This window comes from Salvelinus fontinalis, chromosome 5 (genome assembly GCF_029448725.1).
Source record: "Salvelinus fontinalis isolate EN_2023a chromosome 5, ASM2944872v1, whole genome shotgun sequence".
Classification (NCBI taxonomy): domain Eukaryota; kingdom Metazoa; phylum Chordata; class Actinopteri; order Salmoniformes; family Salmonidae; genus Salvelinus; species Salvelinus fontinalis.
Window position 1 is genome coordinate 25076015 of NC_074669.1, and position 17259 is coordinate 25093273.

Below are 17259 nucleotides of genomic sequence, written 5' to 3' on the forward strand. Positions count from 1 at the left end.
TCCGCCTACACGAATGCCCAACCATTAATGAGATATTGTATTTGGTCATCTAATTTCGTTTTTTACTGGTGAATTTTTTTATTTTATTAAATCTACATGCATTGATGATAATATCTAGCTAGCTATCCCCAAACAGCAGTTAGATAGTAGCAGCCAAACGAAGAGGCAATCTTTTTTTTAGCAGCACAGTAGTTTAGTTTGTCCTTTCAATTTCCCCATTGCTTGTATTTCATTGGCTACTCAGACTTGAAGACAATTGGTCAAGACTTATCTCATGGCGCTGTCAGCAACAAAATGTGAATATGGCGATAGCTAGACATAAACTGTTATCGTTAGCTATTTTGAAAGTAACATAGTTGGTCCTCAGACATCCCAGCACAGTAAAATGCCATACACTGGCTATTTCTTTCCCCTCGCACTCGCAGTTAATAAGTTGACTTAATTTAGCAAACTAGCTGTTGACAAGTCAACTTTACAAGACAATTGTTGATAAATTAAACGTCAACTAACTAGCTAACATTTTAATAATTATTACAATGTTGCTTCTTGTCACTGGCTAGCATAGCTTGCACATGTTGGCAATCTATGTAGACTAACAGTGATAAAGGTGTTTTCTACTGTTGTGTTTTTGTTCTGTACCTGTCTCAATCTCATCGGGCTAGTCTCGTCAGAGGGGTAGAAGCACATCCTCTCATTATTATAGTAGATCATCTTTGATCTCGTTCCCCTGATACTTCCGTGTATGAGCAATTAACCTGGGGACCAGATTATTGGATAGGTGTCACTGCCAGCCTCTGGTCTGGGCTATTAGAGATTATTTCCAAACTCCCTCAGCCACTGTCATTGACACATTTAGATAACTATTTATTTAATAAAAAGTGCAGCAAAACTGTGCCCCCTGGCATGATCTTGTTAATGCTGCTGTATTCTATTTTCAGATACACAATAATGCCTGCCTTTCGTCAAGTGGGGGAGAAGCAGCTCCCAAACCCAGTTCTGTGTATGGCATGGTTTCTCATTGCCCTCGCAAACACTACTGGCTAGGTAAGGAGAGAAACACACCCACACTTTCATACCCAGATCAATACCAGACCACATCAGCTTATTATGGGAGTCATCTGTGTGTCAATCTATGTTTGTGTTGTAGCTGCTACTGCATCGCCTTGCAGATTTCCAGCGTGTTTGGAGTTTGCCATCCAATGAGAATACCGGAAAGGAGATCGCTGCGCTTGCTTGGAGACCTGATGGCAAGAGATAGACCTGAATGTCTCAAGTTACTTATCACATTGGAAGCATATAAGTTCTGTTACATTACCACTATTACAACAATAAACCTTCACACACTCAACACAACACATTTACGACAGCACAGTGTGTCAGCCTCTGCATTTGTTCACTGCTTATCTAATGCCTCTGTTTTGTGTTCAGTCCTGGCCTTTAGCCTCGGGGACACTTAAGCTGGTGGTGCTGTGTGATGCAGAGATCCTTCACCTGTTCCCAGTAGAGAACCCTGTGCTCTGCATGTGCTTGATGGAGGTGCTGGAGGAGAGCAGGTCTACAGGGGGGAGGAGTGGTTACACTAGATACTTTTGAGTGTGTCTGAACTGTGTAGTGAAATATAAACTTTGTGTCTTTCAGTGTCCTCAACTCATTCGACACCTCTGAAGACGAGTCCAACCTTTTTCTTCCCAAGTTGCCAACTCTTCCCAAGAGGTAAACGTGTCTTTATAATGTTACTGACGAATCAATCGTTTGTCATTTATTCAAGTAGAATATTTTGGAGAACTCTTGGTTCTTGTGTTAACACATACTTTACAGCATTTAGCTTGTTTTGCTGCATCTGCCCCCTACTGAAGACATGTTTATTCTTAGCTACAGTACTACATCAAAGATATTCCGGTATGTTTATGTATCTTCAGCGACAGAACACAATGCCACAGATGTCTCAAGTTTTGAGAGAGCGTGCAATTATCATGCTGACTGCAGGAATGTCCACCATAGCTGTTGGGAGATAATTGAATGTTAATTTCTCTACCATAAGTCACCTCCACTGTCGTTTTAGAGAATTTGGCAGTACATCCAACCGGCTTCATAAGCGCAGATCACGTGTAACCATGCTAGCCCAGGACCTCCACATTCGACTTCTTCATGTGCGGGATCGTCTGACCAGCCATCCGGACAGCTGATGGAACTGAGGAGTATTTCTGTCTGTAATAAAGCCCTTTTGTGGGGAAAAACTTATTCTGATTGGCTGGGCCTGGCTCCCCAGTGGGTGGGCCTTTGTCTTCCCAGGCCCACCCATGGCTGCGCCCCTGCCCAGTCGTGTGAAATCCATAGATCAAGGTCTAATGAATTTATGTCAATTGACTGATTTCCTTATATGAACTGTAACTCAGTGAAATCTCTGAAATTGTTGCATGTTGCGTTCATATTTTTGTTAATTATATATTCTTATCTTATTTGAGCTCTTTCACTATGTATGCTTGTTGTGTCCTCCAGCTCGACACAGGGCTGCTGTCCCACTGTCTCCCTGAGGTCACCAGGATGGCACACAAGTTCACCCACATCTCCACTCTGCTGCAGGTCAGTGCCCTCCTTATGTAACGAATATGGCAAGATGTCTCCTCATAGTTCATATTTCCATAGAGATATGAGGGCATTCATCAGACTAGTCTGCCCATTGGTCTTTCTCTCTCGATCCAACTTCTTCTGTCTCTCTTTATATCTTTCCTTCAGTACCTGCGTCTCTCTCTCTCACCAGTATGTGTGAGACTTGGGAGGATATCCTCATGCTGATGGACCTTCGGCTCACTAAGTTCGTTCAGGTCAGTGGTCACTGTTAGTTCAGTCTGCCTCAGCCCATTTTCCAATAATGACAGCACCCCTAAAAGGCATGATCTGAACCAATTCCCATTTTTAGGAGAGGAACACCAGCACACAAGTCCAGGATGAGTTTCTGGAGCTTCTACTATGGGGACGATAAAGGTGAGAAAAGTATCCAATGACTTGTACGCTACCCTGTCCTCCACAGAACATGCTTTCTACCTAAGTAATAGCACTTCCGCTCAGGCCAATATGGCCAATATACCACGGCTAAGGGCTGTTCTTATGCCCAATGAAATGCAGAGTGCCTGGATACAGCCCTTAGACGTGGTATATTGGCCATATACCACAAACCCCCGAGGTCACTTATTGCTATTATAAACTGGTTAGCAACCTCATTAGAACATTAGACAAGCAATTTTTGTGTAATATCCGTGGTATACGGTCTGATATACCATGGCTTTCAGCCAATCAGCATTCAGGGCTCAAACCACCTGGTTTATAATAAGTAATAGATCATGTAGTTGAGCTGTGAGCACTAATGCAAAAATATGTCAAACATTTGAGATGTAATGATTCAAAGTGTCCTGTAGGTGCCACTGCAGGACATCATAAACCTCATCTGACATTGAAAAGACTGATATAGCAGCTGTCTAAGGTTTTTTATGTGCAGACTAACTAAATTCTCTATTTTTAATCAGCCCAGAACTACAGGCTCTCCTCATGAATCAGCTGACCGTCAAGGTGAGCTGAATAATAAAGTTTGAGTATGTTGGTAATTTTGTAACTTTGTAAGACTGATGTGATTTGTTTGTTTCATAGTGGCTGAAGAAACTGGGCTAATCTATAGAAACCTCTTACTCCAGCATTCAGAAGCTGGTGATCAGCCACCTACAGAGGTTGCAACTCAGTTGACATGAATAATTATCTCTTCTCTTATCCTGACCCATAATGCCCTTTTGTGGACCATACAATGCAAATGTCAAGAAATTGCATCTGATGCCAATCATCCCCTCTCTTTTCCTCTTCTTTCTCCAGTGGTTCAGAGGCTCTGTTGTACCACCACCTCAGTGAGGTGTAGGGGATGTCTCTATGGAAACAGAAGTTCCAGCCTCTATGCCTGGACTCAGCAGCTATAGGGGGCACAGTGCTTAGATCCTGCTTAAACTGTGACTGTGGTATATTTTCTGAGAAAAAGAAGATTCAAGTGGATGTAATTGCACAATTAATTAGTCTGTGATAGGATCAGGGCTGACACTCATTGATCATTTGCATAACTGGACCATTTGTTTGAAGCTTGTGAGCTGGATTTTATTTCAAATGAGAGTTATGTGAATATTTATGTTTTGTTATAGATCCCATTACAGCTGTGGGTTCATTCACTTTGAAAGCCAACAAACTTCTACAGTGAGTTTGCATGCTTATTGATATGCTATTAGATTAGTCTTTTGTTCTCATAACAACACATTTTTTATAATTTAATGGAAATAATTCCAAATGGAATTGACTTCATTCCTGGTGTTTGTTAAATCTCTCGTCCTCATGTCAACCCTCACTGTCTCTCTTACTCAGAGTGATTGACAAGAGCATGAAGAACTTCAAAGCTTTTTTCCGATGGCTGTATGTAGGTAAGACCTCTTGAGATATAGCACCATTTAGTGACTGATGGTACATTTAGTATATAAAAAATAGAATTGGTTATTAAATGCAAGTGTTTTAATACAGTACCTTCAGGAAGTATTCACACCCCTTTTTCCACATTTTGTTGTTACAGCCTGAATTAAACATCTTTTAAATGTAGATTTTGTGTCACTGGCCTACACGCACAATACCCCATAATGCCAAAGTGGAAATATGTTTTCACAAATTTGTACAAATTCATAAAAAATGATAAACGGAGTAAATAAGTATTCAGCCCCTTTGTTATGGTAAGCCTAAATAAGTTCAGGAGTAAAAACTTGCTGAGCATGTCACATAATAAGATGCATGGACTCTGTGTGCAATAATAGTTTAACATTATTTTTGAATGACTACCTTATCTCTGTACCCAACACATACAATTATCTGTAAGGTTCCTCAGTCGAGCAGTTCATTTCAACCACAAAGACCAGGGAGGTTTTCCAATGCCTCGCAAAGAGGGTAAATGGGTAAAAATGAAAATAGCAGACATTGAATATTCCTTTGAGCATGGTGAAGTTATTAATTATTTGGATGGTGTATCAATACACCCAGTCACTATAAAGATACAGGTGTCCTTCCTAACTCAGTTGCCGGAGAGGAAGGAAACTGCTCACGAATATCACCATGAGGCCAATGATGTCTTTAAAACAGTTTGCTGGCTGTGATAGGAGAAAATTGACGTTGGATCAGCAACATTGTATTTACACCACAATACTAACCTAAAGAACAGAGTGAAAAGTAGGAAGCCTGTACAGAATAAAAATATTCCCAAAAATGCATCATGTTTGCAATAAGGCACTAACGTAAAACTGTAAAAAATATGGCAAAGAAATGCAACAACCAACTTGACAGAGCTTGAAGAATTTTTAAAGGAATAATGTGCAAATATTGTACAATCCAGGTGTGCAAAGCTCTTAGAGACTTACCCAGAAAGACTCACAGCTGTAATCTCTGCCAAAGGTGTTTCTACAAAGTATTGACTCAGGGGTGTGAATACTTTGTATTTCATTTGATAAATTTGGAAGCATTTATAAAACCATGTTTTCACTTTGTCATTATGGGGTATTGTGTGTAGATGGGTGAGGAAGAAAATATATTTAATCATTTTTTAATTCAGGCTGTAACAACAATGTGGAATAAGTCAAGGGATATGTATGCTTTCTGAAGGCACTGTACATGTTTATTTTCCTGCAGCTATGCATAGGATGTCAGAGGACCACGTCCCTCCAGAACTCAATAAGGTGAGAGCACTTCAGTGAGGTAAAATAGATTGGATAAGTAGAATAGCACTTTAATTTCCACAGCTTTTCACAAACTAGCCAATGACACCCTCTCCTGTGACAGAACGAAAGAGCTCTTTGACCGGAAAGGGAAGTACTTCAATGTGGAGCGGGTCGACCAGGTGAGGGACAAGCGTTGTCTGTCTGTATGTATATTTTAGTTTGTCTGTGATCAGTGTTCGCTGACACACTTTGTGTCCTTTTTTTGTTGCAGTACCTGAAGGATGAGGATCTAGTATCTCTGCCCAACATCAAGGGGAACCAATGGCTGAAGTTTCTGCAGGAGAGCACACACTTGAAAGGTGAAATAAAGCCTTTATCTCAGATATAACTAGGCAAGAAGTGCGTGGTTATTTCCATGTTGTAATTAGATGGATTGCCTTACTGTGACTGATTGCCTTACTGAAGTGAAATTTTTCCTGATTGATTGGTTCATCCAGAGAGCCCGCTCCTCTTCCCTTCCTACCCTCAGAAGTCCTTATACTTTGTGAAGAGGATGATGCAGGGGGTGACTGAGTTGTGCCTACAGAAACCTGCAGTAAGTCTAAAACACACACACACACACATTAATGAATTGAGCCTAAAGCACGGCTGCTTTTGAATCCCAGAGCATGTAAGTGGGCGAGTGGGACACGACTAGCAGAGCGTAATTCGAGCAGATAAAAAAATCTCTCCCACTCCACTTTTGTTCTGGTACTGCTCAGCCACAAGGCATGCTTTGCATAGAATTTATTTTATCATTATTCTTTTAATTAGGCCTATTCGGTTGTAATTATTTAACCTACCCCACCCACAGTAGCCTATATCTAGTTAATATTCTACTTTCTAACATGGTATGTAGTTTATATTTTGAAGGACTTCAAATGTATTAACGGATGTTTTGGGTAGGCAATACATAGGCTACTGTAAAATGTATTTTTGTTTTCCTTGGAATAGAAACACCATACTGTAAAAAAAAAAACGTATTAAGCTAAAATGTCATAAATGTATTAATTGTAAATAATAAAAACAAGTATCAGCTTCTTTCCATAAATAAAAGGGAATAAATCATTTCAAACTGCAGCGGTCAGATGATTTGCGCACAGCAACAAGCACCAACAAGCTTCACATGTGCATTACGCGTGTGAAATGCGCTCTACAAATTAAATAGTATTATTATAAAGACAGAAGAATACACATGTTAAAGCTTACTTACATAAAGTAATATTAGTGAGAATATAGTCATAATATAAACAAGAGAAAGGAGAATAGAATATATTTGAAACGCCAACCATTTTTAAATACTTTGAGATGAAGCCGCCCGTGTGACATTTCGACAGAGTTCAGTAGGACAGTGTCACAAGGCTACATAGTCATAGGCCTACACTTCGCCACTGTTGGAGGGATTACAGTAAATAGTCGTCGTTGATTGTGAGCTAGAATGAAATGTCAAATGAAATGTGTGCGGCATGAGGTTAACAGCGGTTTTTCATCAATATAATCAATGTAGGGAGGTAACATGATATCAAAAGGGAACCGCTCAGACCGCACTTACCGGTCGACCAGTTATCTCACGGGCTCTGGTAGAGAAGTAGCCTATGTGAGCTCTAACATTAGCCTAAATGTACAGTTAAAGTATCCATCACCAATAAATGAATGAACTTCAGAGATAATAGGCTGGTTTATGCAACGAACAACATCCTTTTATTAGCCAAACATGAATCGCCTATATAAAAAAAAAAGGTTTGTGAAATGCCTTCAATCGAAAGGTTTAACTTCTTATAGCCTACAGTTCACAATAACAGGAAGGAAATACATTTAATCACTACGTTTAATCTTTGACGTGTTGGCTAATGGTTTACTGAAACATAAGGAAGCTATCCGATTTCCAATAGCACTGACGACAACAACCCATTAATTTGATGATAAAGCAAAAAAATATTGATTTGAAAGCATTTTGAGAAGGAACGCTTGAGAGGGAGAACCGTGCGTAATGGATGGATTTGGTGGATGGGTTGCAAAATAAAATCCTTGCATAGCAGGGATCAACTTGCTGTGGCAGCCCACTGGGTATACACTGGTTGAATCAACAGTGTTTCCTTGTCATTTCAGTGAAATGTATGTTGAACCAACGTGGAAGTGAAGTTACGCCTCATGCAGTAGTAGCATTAATAATAATAAACGACTACTACCTTACTATTCTGCGCAGTCTGACGCAGACAAATTAGGCTATTTCAAACACTTCAAGAAAACAGGAGTCACCTATTTGGACAATAATGATGTGTGGAGTAGTTATTATTAGCGGGAAGGAGTTGAACTAATATCTAATTGTGGGTTTTTGGTAAACAGTGTGTCACAATACATATGTTGCATATTTAACAAGGGCATTTGAAGCTGGAGCGGCAGCGTAGCCTAGTGGTAAGAGCGTTGGACTAGGAACCGAAAAGTTGCAAGTTCGACTCCCCCTGACAAGGGACTAATCTGTCATTCTTCCCCTGAATAAGGCAGTTAAACTACTAGGCCGTCATTGAAAATATGAATTTGTTCTTAGCTGACTTTAAATAAAAAGTCAGTTAAGTTTTCATCCAAATTTGCTCTGATATCGCAAAGAAGATTCGTCCATTGCCTTTGGGGATTTAGATAATTAACCAGTATTTTGGGGACTGCATATAACCAGCCTAGAGCATCTGTTCTCTTTTGGTGTTGTTACACTTGCGCATGTCTTCGGCGACAGCCTGTACGATTACAGCCAAAAACTGTTTTGTGGGGTTTATAGTGAGTCTCTTATAGAATGTCTGATCATTCAGTTGCCTTCAGATGCAATCAGTGTGTATGCATGGATTGTAAGGGAAGCCAGACTTCCCCAAAAATATCTGACCAATAAAAAAAATCAAAATGATGTGTCTTTCGTCTCTGTGTTTTCATAATTTTTCATCAATTCGCAAGTGGCTGAATCTCACCAGAGAAATCAACCGGGTGAAAGAAACAGCGCCCCTCTCTCTCAGTATGTGCAGCTCATGTATCTGATGCTGTCTGGAACAAAAGAGTATGACATGTTGCCGCGGTAGCATTTGATTGTTTTCCTGACGCAGTTTGGATTTGTCTTCACCCCAATCAAATCACATCCTAAGCAAAACATCATCATTGTCAGAAAAACATGTGTTTCTTGTCTGCTTGTGTTGATGTCCTAAAGTAGCTAGCTTGTGAAAGAGATTTGCGTCAGTTCAAATCTGGTATCAAGACAAAATGTGATTCAGAGTCACCGAATATACTTTACGTATTTTAATTAAACTCAAGCGATAAATGGTAAATGCAATTTTCGTATATACGGGTTCGCTGTATCACCGCGCAAGGTAAAACAGAGAACTGTGGAATGTGCTCATGCAACAGTTTTTATACTATGGTAGCTTTAGTTCCAACCCGTCCGTTGGCCTGTCATAGTAGAGGCTGAGCGCGGTTTAAACTTTGCTCAGCCCACTCGGACTTGTCCAAGTCCCTTAATGCTCTCCTCTGTCCGCATCTGGTTGTTGGGTAGATTAGATCCGTCTTGTGTCTCCGTCGATTCTACACTCAAACAGTTCCTAATATGGTATTGTCCAGTGCCCTACCCTCCCTGGTTGGCTTAGAGATATGCACCCCTCCCCTCTCCAGATTGACCACAGCCTGTATAGCCTGTCCCTCTATGTTGATCAGTCTTTACACACCTACACATCTGTATTGTTTGTGTGTGTGTGTAACAAAACAATATTCATCTTCAAACAATATGGTAGCGGGCTATAGTGCATAAACATAAATCCTAACACTTGCTAAATCGTCCCTTTCCTAAACCATGGGTGGCGTTGCAGGTAGCCTAGCATTTAAGAGTGTTGGGCCAGTAACCAAAAGATTACTGGTTAGAATCCCCGAGCCATATCTGTTTATATGCGCTTGAGCAAGACACTTAACTCTAATTGCTAATGTAATTTTCTCTGGATAAGAGCATCTGCTAAATGACTAAAATGTAAATGTAAAAATATTTGATGGACATTTGGACTTGTGGTTTTGACATAATGCTCTGCAGGCCAATAATTATGATGATGATTCTGATCTAAATGAATATATTGTGCCACTGGCCTGAGATGATTGAAATTCAATATGTAGCCTAGATGTAGGCTCACGTTAACTAGCTAGTTAACTTAGCTGGTTCATTGTCGCCCATGCGAGGGAGATAGCATTTTAGCTAGGTAGCCTATGAAAGCAAAAACTAAAAGCGTACAGAGCCATAAACCGTTTTGCCAACATGAAAGAGAAGAGAATGGCATTGGTGTTCAACTAGTCTACAAATAGAGTAAAACATTTTTTACTTGCACGTGGACGCAAGCACACACACACACACACACACACACACACACACACACACACACACACACACACACACACACACACACACACACACACACACACACACACACACACACACACACACACACACAGATATCAGTACCATGGACACCCACATTATATTTATTGGACTAAATAATTTTTGGTATCTTTAAATTTGTTTTCAGTGTATTAAACTAAACATATATAGCCTTGTTGATTTGATGATGTTTAAACGATGAAGTTGAAATGGTGCTGGAATAGCAGAGGTAGTGCTCCTGTTGTCTTTGTGCTGACTTGCAGTAAGTAGTTGTTTAGTAAACTGTCAAACATTAACTTGCTTGACCATGTTGCAGGTCACATAACTGTTTTTTACATGCAATATTTGCTTTGTGGACTTCCGACAGATGTTGCTCTCTGGTTTTGTGATGAAACAAACAAATGTGTAGTTGAATTTATTCTGCCACTGTGTGCCTGGTGTCTTTTTGTGACAGCCTTATTGTATATAACGGTGACGTGTGAACGAATGTGTTATAGAGCAAACAAGGCAAATAGGTTGTAATATGACTTTTTTACTGGCTTTGCTTGGTTTCTCCAGTGATTTTACCCACGTACCTCCCGCTACTTGATGCAATGAGCGAATTAATTAGTAGTCAACACGTTGCAGTTGTGTGTCCTTAAATTCAGGCTGATTTGCTCATGTATTATTTTGTATATAAACTCAGCAAAAAAGAAACGTCCCTTTTTCAGAACCCTGTCTTTCAAAGATAATTCGTAAACATCCAAATAACTTCACAGATCTTCATTGGTTTAGGTGTGTCTTATTGGCCTGATATGGTTCTCAATCAGAGGCAGGTGTTTTACATTGTCTCTGATTGGGAACCATATTAAGGAAGGCTGTTTTCACTGTTTGTTTGTGGGTGATTGTTCCTGTTCGTGAGTTCATTTTGTTTTTTCTATGTTCACATGTTCAGGACTGTAGCGTCGTTGGTTTCGTTCTGTTTATTGTTTTGTTCGTATTGAAGAGTATTCAAATAAATATGGATACATACCACGCTGCGATTTGGTCCTCCTCTCTTCCACATTACGACGACCGTTACACCATTCTCCTTTCTCTTGTTGATACTATGGCTATATTCCCACTGATATTCCTTTGTAATTAAGCTTTTACATGTGTATTTTTCTTTTTTTATTATACTACTAATAATAATCAGGTTTAATTTGTGGAGCGCATTTTCCACACTCAATGCACATGTGCATGTTAAAACATGTGTTAATAGTCTGTTAATATATTTGAAGTGCTTCAAAAATTGAAACTACATTTCATAATGTTAGAAAGTAGAATATAAACTAGATATAGGGTACTGTGGGTGGGGTAGGTTAAATAATTACAACCGAATAGGCCTAATTAAGAGAATAATGATAAAGGGAAAAAAATACGCTAGGCAGAGGATGCCCAGACCTTGTGTCTGAGCAGTAGCAGAGAGAAATTACGCTCTGCTCCTCACTCCACACTCACCCCACTTACATGCTCTGGTATTCAGAAGCAGCCATGCTTTAAGCTATCAAAGAACTGTCAATGAACAATCATATCAATGGATGGAATCAGTGAATGAATGGCTGCAGCAAGCATTACACGGTCTGACAAGCTGCATAAAAAATTAGGCTTAATTAGACAAAAGAACAATTAAGTCATTCAAACAAGCTAAGTTGTTCAAATGAGATATTAAGTCATTTGAACATCTAAGGTAAAAAAAAAATAATAATAATAATAATAATTCAAACGAGAATTCCAAGAGTCTACTTTTTTTAATTTTCTTTGCCTTGGGCTTCAGGGCTTCTGTAGAACTTTGGTCATGCATTCATGAGGCTTCTGCTAGGAATTCCAGGCAGCTATAAATCTGACTAACTCACCACAGGAGTTTTGTCATCTTGCAGTCTCTCTCTCTCTCTCTCTCTCTCCCTCCTTCTCACACATTATTTTAGTTGCCTTGTCCATTCCCCTCAGTTCTCTTCTATATTCTCCTTCCCAGCCTTTCTTTCTGTGGTAATATGATTTCATTGCATTAACAAGCCATACAACGCCACATACCCAAGGAACACTTCGTCTTATGTTTTATCATTCTAATTCACTATTGTATCATTCTAATTCAATTGGTTTTGCATGACTAGACAGCAGTCTGGAGAGATTACATCCAAACGAAGGCATATGAATTTGAGTTATGACATGAGCTATGGTGATACTGATTTGCCTTTGTTTGTAGGAGGTCATTGGAAAATCTGTGAAACAGGCTGTTTGTTTGCCTCTCTACACTGTGCCAGATAACAATTTTAGTGAATAAATTGTGTTTATAAATTGTGGTATGTTTTATTTGTTTCATTTTATTGTTTCGATCTTTTCAGATCAGGAACTGTACTTCTGTCATTGAAAGACACAAACATCTTGTCATTTCTCATTTTACCAAAACACTCTCCTCAAGATGATAATGGAGATAATGTATATTGCCAAGGTTATTAGCATGATTATTGGTGTCCAGATACAATGATAAGAAGACCGATATGTAGTGTTCTGCATGCCAGAGATTTCACCCTGCAAGATTTATCGACTGCAGAAGGGTACTAACCCATACGAGTACATTACAGCACTGCACCCTATTTTAATCTGGTTCAATCCAAATTTACTAGGTCTTTGTCGATGACTGAGCATGTGCTTTTTTTGTTTCACTGATTATTTATCTTTTTATGTCTGTTGTCACAGACCTGTTCTCACTGGTCTCGTGGCGATAGATCTGAGTGACGTTCTCAACCACAGTATTGATAATGATGCTGCAGGAGTCAGGTGAGTGCATCACTTGTCTTTTTCTCTTTCCTAGAATCCTACACTCTCAACAATGCAACCTCTAGCTGTACAGGCAAATTATGTGAACATGCATTGCATATTACTTGCTCTAATGATGATCTGCAATTGATTATTTGTTGTTTTTATTGGTGTTAATGACTATTATATATAGATCCATGATTTTTTTTTTGCATGTCTGTGTGTTTAAGTTCTGACTGTGTGTACAGTTGCCAGGATGCTCGTTTCTATGACGATGAGACATTGACAGTGGTGCTGCGAGCATTAGAGGAGGAGGAGAGCAGGGGGCGTGTCCTGGCCCAGCTCCCTCTCTGCTCAGCTCTCAGCTGTGAGGAGGAGTTCCACGGGGACCCAAGTCTTAGTGTATGGTTGAAACACCTTTTTCCCTAACATGCAAACCTAGCCCTATATTCCTAATTCATGATCTATTTGTAACTGTAACCTGCACCTCATCTCAAACCGTTAATTATGTTCTACCTGATTACAAACTGGAACTCAAGACTTAGTGCCATCAGAAAGTATTTATATCACTTGACTTATTCCACATTTTGTTGTGCTACAGGCTGAATTCAAAATGGATGAAATTGAGTTTCTCACACACAATACCACATAATTATTTTTAAAAAAATTCTCGAAAAAACGAAATACAGAAATGTAATTTACATACAGTGGCAAGAAAAAGTATGTGAACCCTTTGGAATTATCTGGATTTCTGCATAAATTGGTCATCAAATTAGATCTGGTCTTCATCTTAGTCACAACAACAGACAAACTAAACTAAACTAATAACACACAAATGATTTTATTTTTCTTGTCTATATTGAACACATCATTTAAACATTCAAAGTGTAGGTTGGAAAAAGTATGCGAACCCCTAGGCTAATGACTTCTCCAAAAGCAAAACGGAGTCAGGTGTCAGCTAACCTGGAGTACAATCATTGAGATGAGTTTGGAGATGTTGGTTAGAGTTGCCCTGCCCTATTTAAAAAAACTCACAAAATTTGAGTTTGCTATTCACAGGAAGCATTGCCTGCTGTGAACCATGCCTCAAACAAAAGAGATTTCAAAAGACCCAAGATTAAGAATTGTTTACTTGCATAAAGCTGGAAAGGGTTACAAAAGTATCTCTAAAAGCCTTGATGTTCATCAGTCCACGGTAAGACAATTTGTCTAAAAATTGAGAAAGTTCACCACTGTTGCTACTCTCCCTAGGAGTGGCCGTCCTGCAAAGATGACTACAAGAGCACAGAAGAATAATCCTAAAGTGTCAGCTAAAGACTTACAGAAATCTCTGGAACATGATAACATCTCTGTTGACGAGTCTACGATACGTAAAACACTAAACAAGAATGGTGTTCATGGGAGGACACCACGGAAGAAGCCACTGCTGTCCCAGAAAAACATTGCTGCACGTCTGAAGTTTGCGAAAGAGCGTCTGGATGTTCCACAGCGCTACTGGCAAAATATTCTGTGAACAGATGAAACTACAGTTGAGTTGTTTGGATGGAACACACAACACTATGTGTAGAGAAAAAAAGGCACAGCACACCAACATCAAAACCTCATCCCAACTGGAAAGTATGGTGGAGGGAGCATCATGGTTTGGGGCTGCTTTACTGCCTCAGGGCCTGGACAGGTTTCTATCATTGACAGAAAAATGAATTCCCAAGTTTATCAAGACATTTTGCAGGAGAATGTAAGGCTATCTGTCCACCAATTGAAGCTCAACAGAAGCTGGGTGAGGCAACAGGACAACGACCCAAAACACAGAAGTAAATCAACAACAGAATGGCTTCAACAGAAGAAAATATGCCTTCTGGAGTGGCCCAGTCAAAGTTCTGACCCGATTTGAGATGCTGTGGCATGATATCAAGAAAGCGGTTCACGCCAGACATCCCAAGAATTTGCTGAACTGAAACAGTTTTGTAAAGAGGAATGTTACAAAATTCCTCCTGACCGTTGTGCAGGTCTGATCCGCAACTATAGAAAACGTTTGTTTGAGGTTATTGCTGCCAAAACCGGTTATTAAATCCAAGGGTTCATACTTTTCCACCCTGCTTTGTGAATGTTTACACAGTGTGTTCAATAAAGACATGAAAATGTATAATTGTTTGTGTAATAATTTAAGCAGACTTTGTGTTTGTCTATTGTTGTGACTGGGTGTATTGATACACCATCCAAAGCTTAATTAATAACTTCACCATGCTCAAAGTGATATTCAGCTTTTCATTTTTCTTTAACCAATAGCTGCCCTTCTTTGCGAGGCATTGAAAAACGTCCCTGGTCTCTGTGGTTAAATCTGTGCTTGAAATTCACTACTTTATTGAGGAACCTTAAAGATAATTGTATTTGTGGGGTATAGAGATGGGGTAGTTATTCAAAAGTAATGTTAACCACTATTATTGAACACACATGAGTCCTTGCAACTTATTATTCAATTTGTTGAGGACATTTTTACTCCTGAACTTATTTAGGGTTGCCATAACAAAGGGGTTGAATACTTATTGACTCAAGACATTTCAGCTTTTAATTTTCTATGGATTTCTAACATTTTCTACAAAAAAAAATCCACTTTGACATTATGGGGTATTTTGTGTAGATCAGTGACACAATCTCAATTTAATCTATTTAAAATTCAGGCTGTAACAAAACAAAATGTGAAAAAGATAAAGGGATGTGAATACTTTCTGAAGGAACTGTACATCTAAACACCAACTATCACCTTAACCTGTAATTCACTTATCTTCACTGTAGTCATCATGGGTCACCTGTTGACTGTTCCATCTGTATTCTCAGGTTAGACCAGCAGAGTGGTGTTATCCATGCACATGGGCTGGTACTGGAGAACCAGTGGAGAGACTTGAAGAACATGAAGGCCCAGTTTGGGGCTGTGAATTGGATCCGGAAAGTGGCCTGTGTGGTAAGACAATGGAAAGGGGATTCCCTTACTAAGGCTTTAACAGGCTTGTTGTAGTTTGGTTCAGATTGTTCAGAATCACTCGTTCCGAAGTTCCTTTCTGTTCTCTGTGTCCCAGCTGAGCTCCAACCTGTGGCACATCCGTGTGTTTGAGATGGATGTGGAGGATGAAGAGTGGCCTGAGTTGCAGAACACCAGCTCTGATCAGGATGGCCTGGAGGAGACGCTGGCCAGCCAGGGGGAGGCTGAAGGAGGAGAGACTAAGGGGCAGGGAGGGGGACAAAGTGCTGAGCAGCGACTGGAGTGTGGGGAAGCCCTCACTCTCATAGCAGCACCTCATCTAGGCAATATAACAATCGACAACACCAAACCCTATACTTTGGCAGCAATCAATCCCAGTTCCTAACAAAGTGGAAATAAACGTTTTGATAAGAAAACAATCTTCTGGTTGTTGTTTTGATGTGGTTGTTTCCTATGTCTGTAAGGCAAGTGAAGACTGGTCTCCAGATAGATAATGTAACATGGATTTGATCCTCACACAAATTCCTAGAGCACAGTCAAAATAATGTATTTTGGGGAGCACTAGACTTGACCACACCTTGCCCCTTTCTGTGACCACACCTTGCCCTGACTGTGGGATTTCCATCCCCACTCGTCTAACATGTATGGTAAACAATGTTGAATAAACTCCCTTTGAACCTACTCTACCCTATTGTTTGCTGATTTTGTCCTTATTCGGGTAGAGATATGACACAAAATCCCCACGGGTAAGTGTTATTAACCTGACTTTCAGAACGCTGGTCTGTATATAGATCTAGCGGTTTGTATTTTCAATCTACTGACGCACTCGACACAAACACTTGCACAATATGTAAACAATAGCCGAGTGTACATGCCGACCGGCGCTCTAAAAAGTCAGATAAATAATAACTTCCTGTGGATATTTGTTTTCAAATTTCGACCCGAAAGAGGATCAACCTCAGACAAAGATTGTTCAAATGTAATTTTTAAAAATATTCTGGCTTGGAAGGTATGGTCTTGCCTACTACATCAGACTGTGATACTAGCTTTCTGGTGGTACAGTCTGACATAAAGCAGTGTAAAAACGTTTCCACGTTTTTTCAGTGCTTTATGTCAAACTGTACCACAAAAAAAGCTGGTATCATAGTATGATTTAGGCAAGACCATGTATAACTAAGTTGGGGCTAGGTGAAACAAACTCCTGCAAGTACATTCTAGGTCCGTGACAAGTAACATATGAGCAACAGTTAGCTCGTGTGATTGCTTTTATTGACAAACCACCATACTTTTCATTGTACTGTATATGAGCTCACATGATAATATTCTATGCATTGCAGACAGTA

The 17259-nt window shown here is 39.7% G+C and overlaps 1 pseudogene; it reads left to right on the top strand.

The window, feature by feature from the left end:
• The first annotated feature begins 948 nt into the window (after positions 1 to 948).
• LOC129854862 (anaphase-promoting complex subunit 4-like) lies at positions 949 to 16499 on the top strand (annotated as a pseudogene).
• The last annotated feature ends 760 nt before the right edge of the window (positions 16500 to 17259 follow it).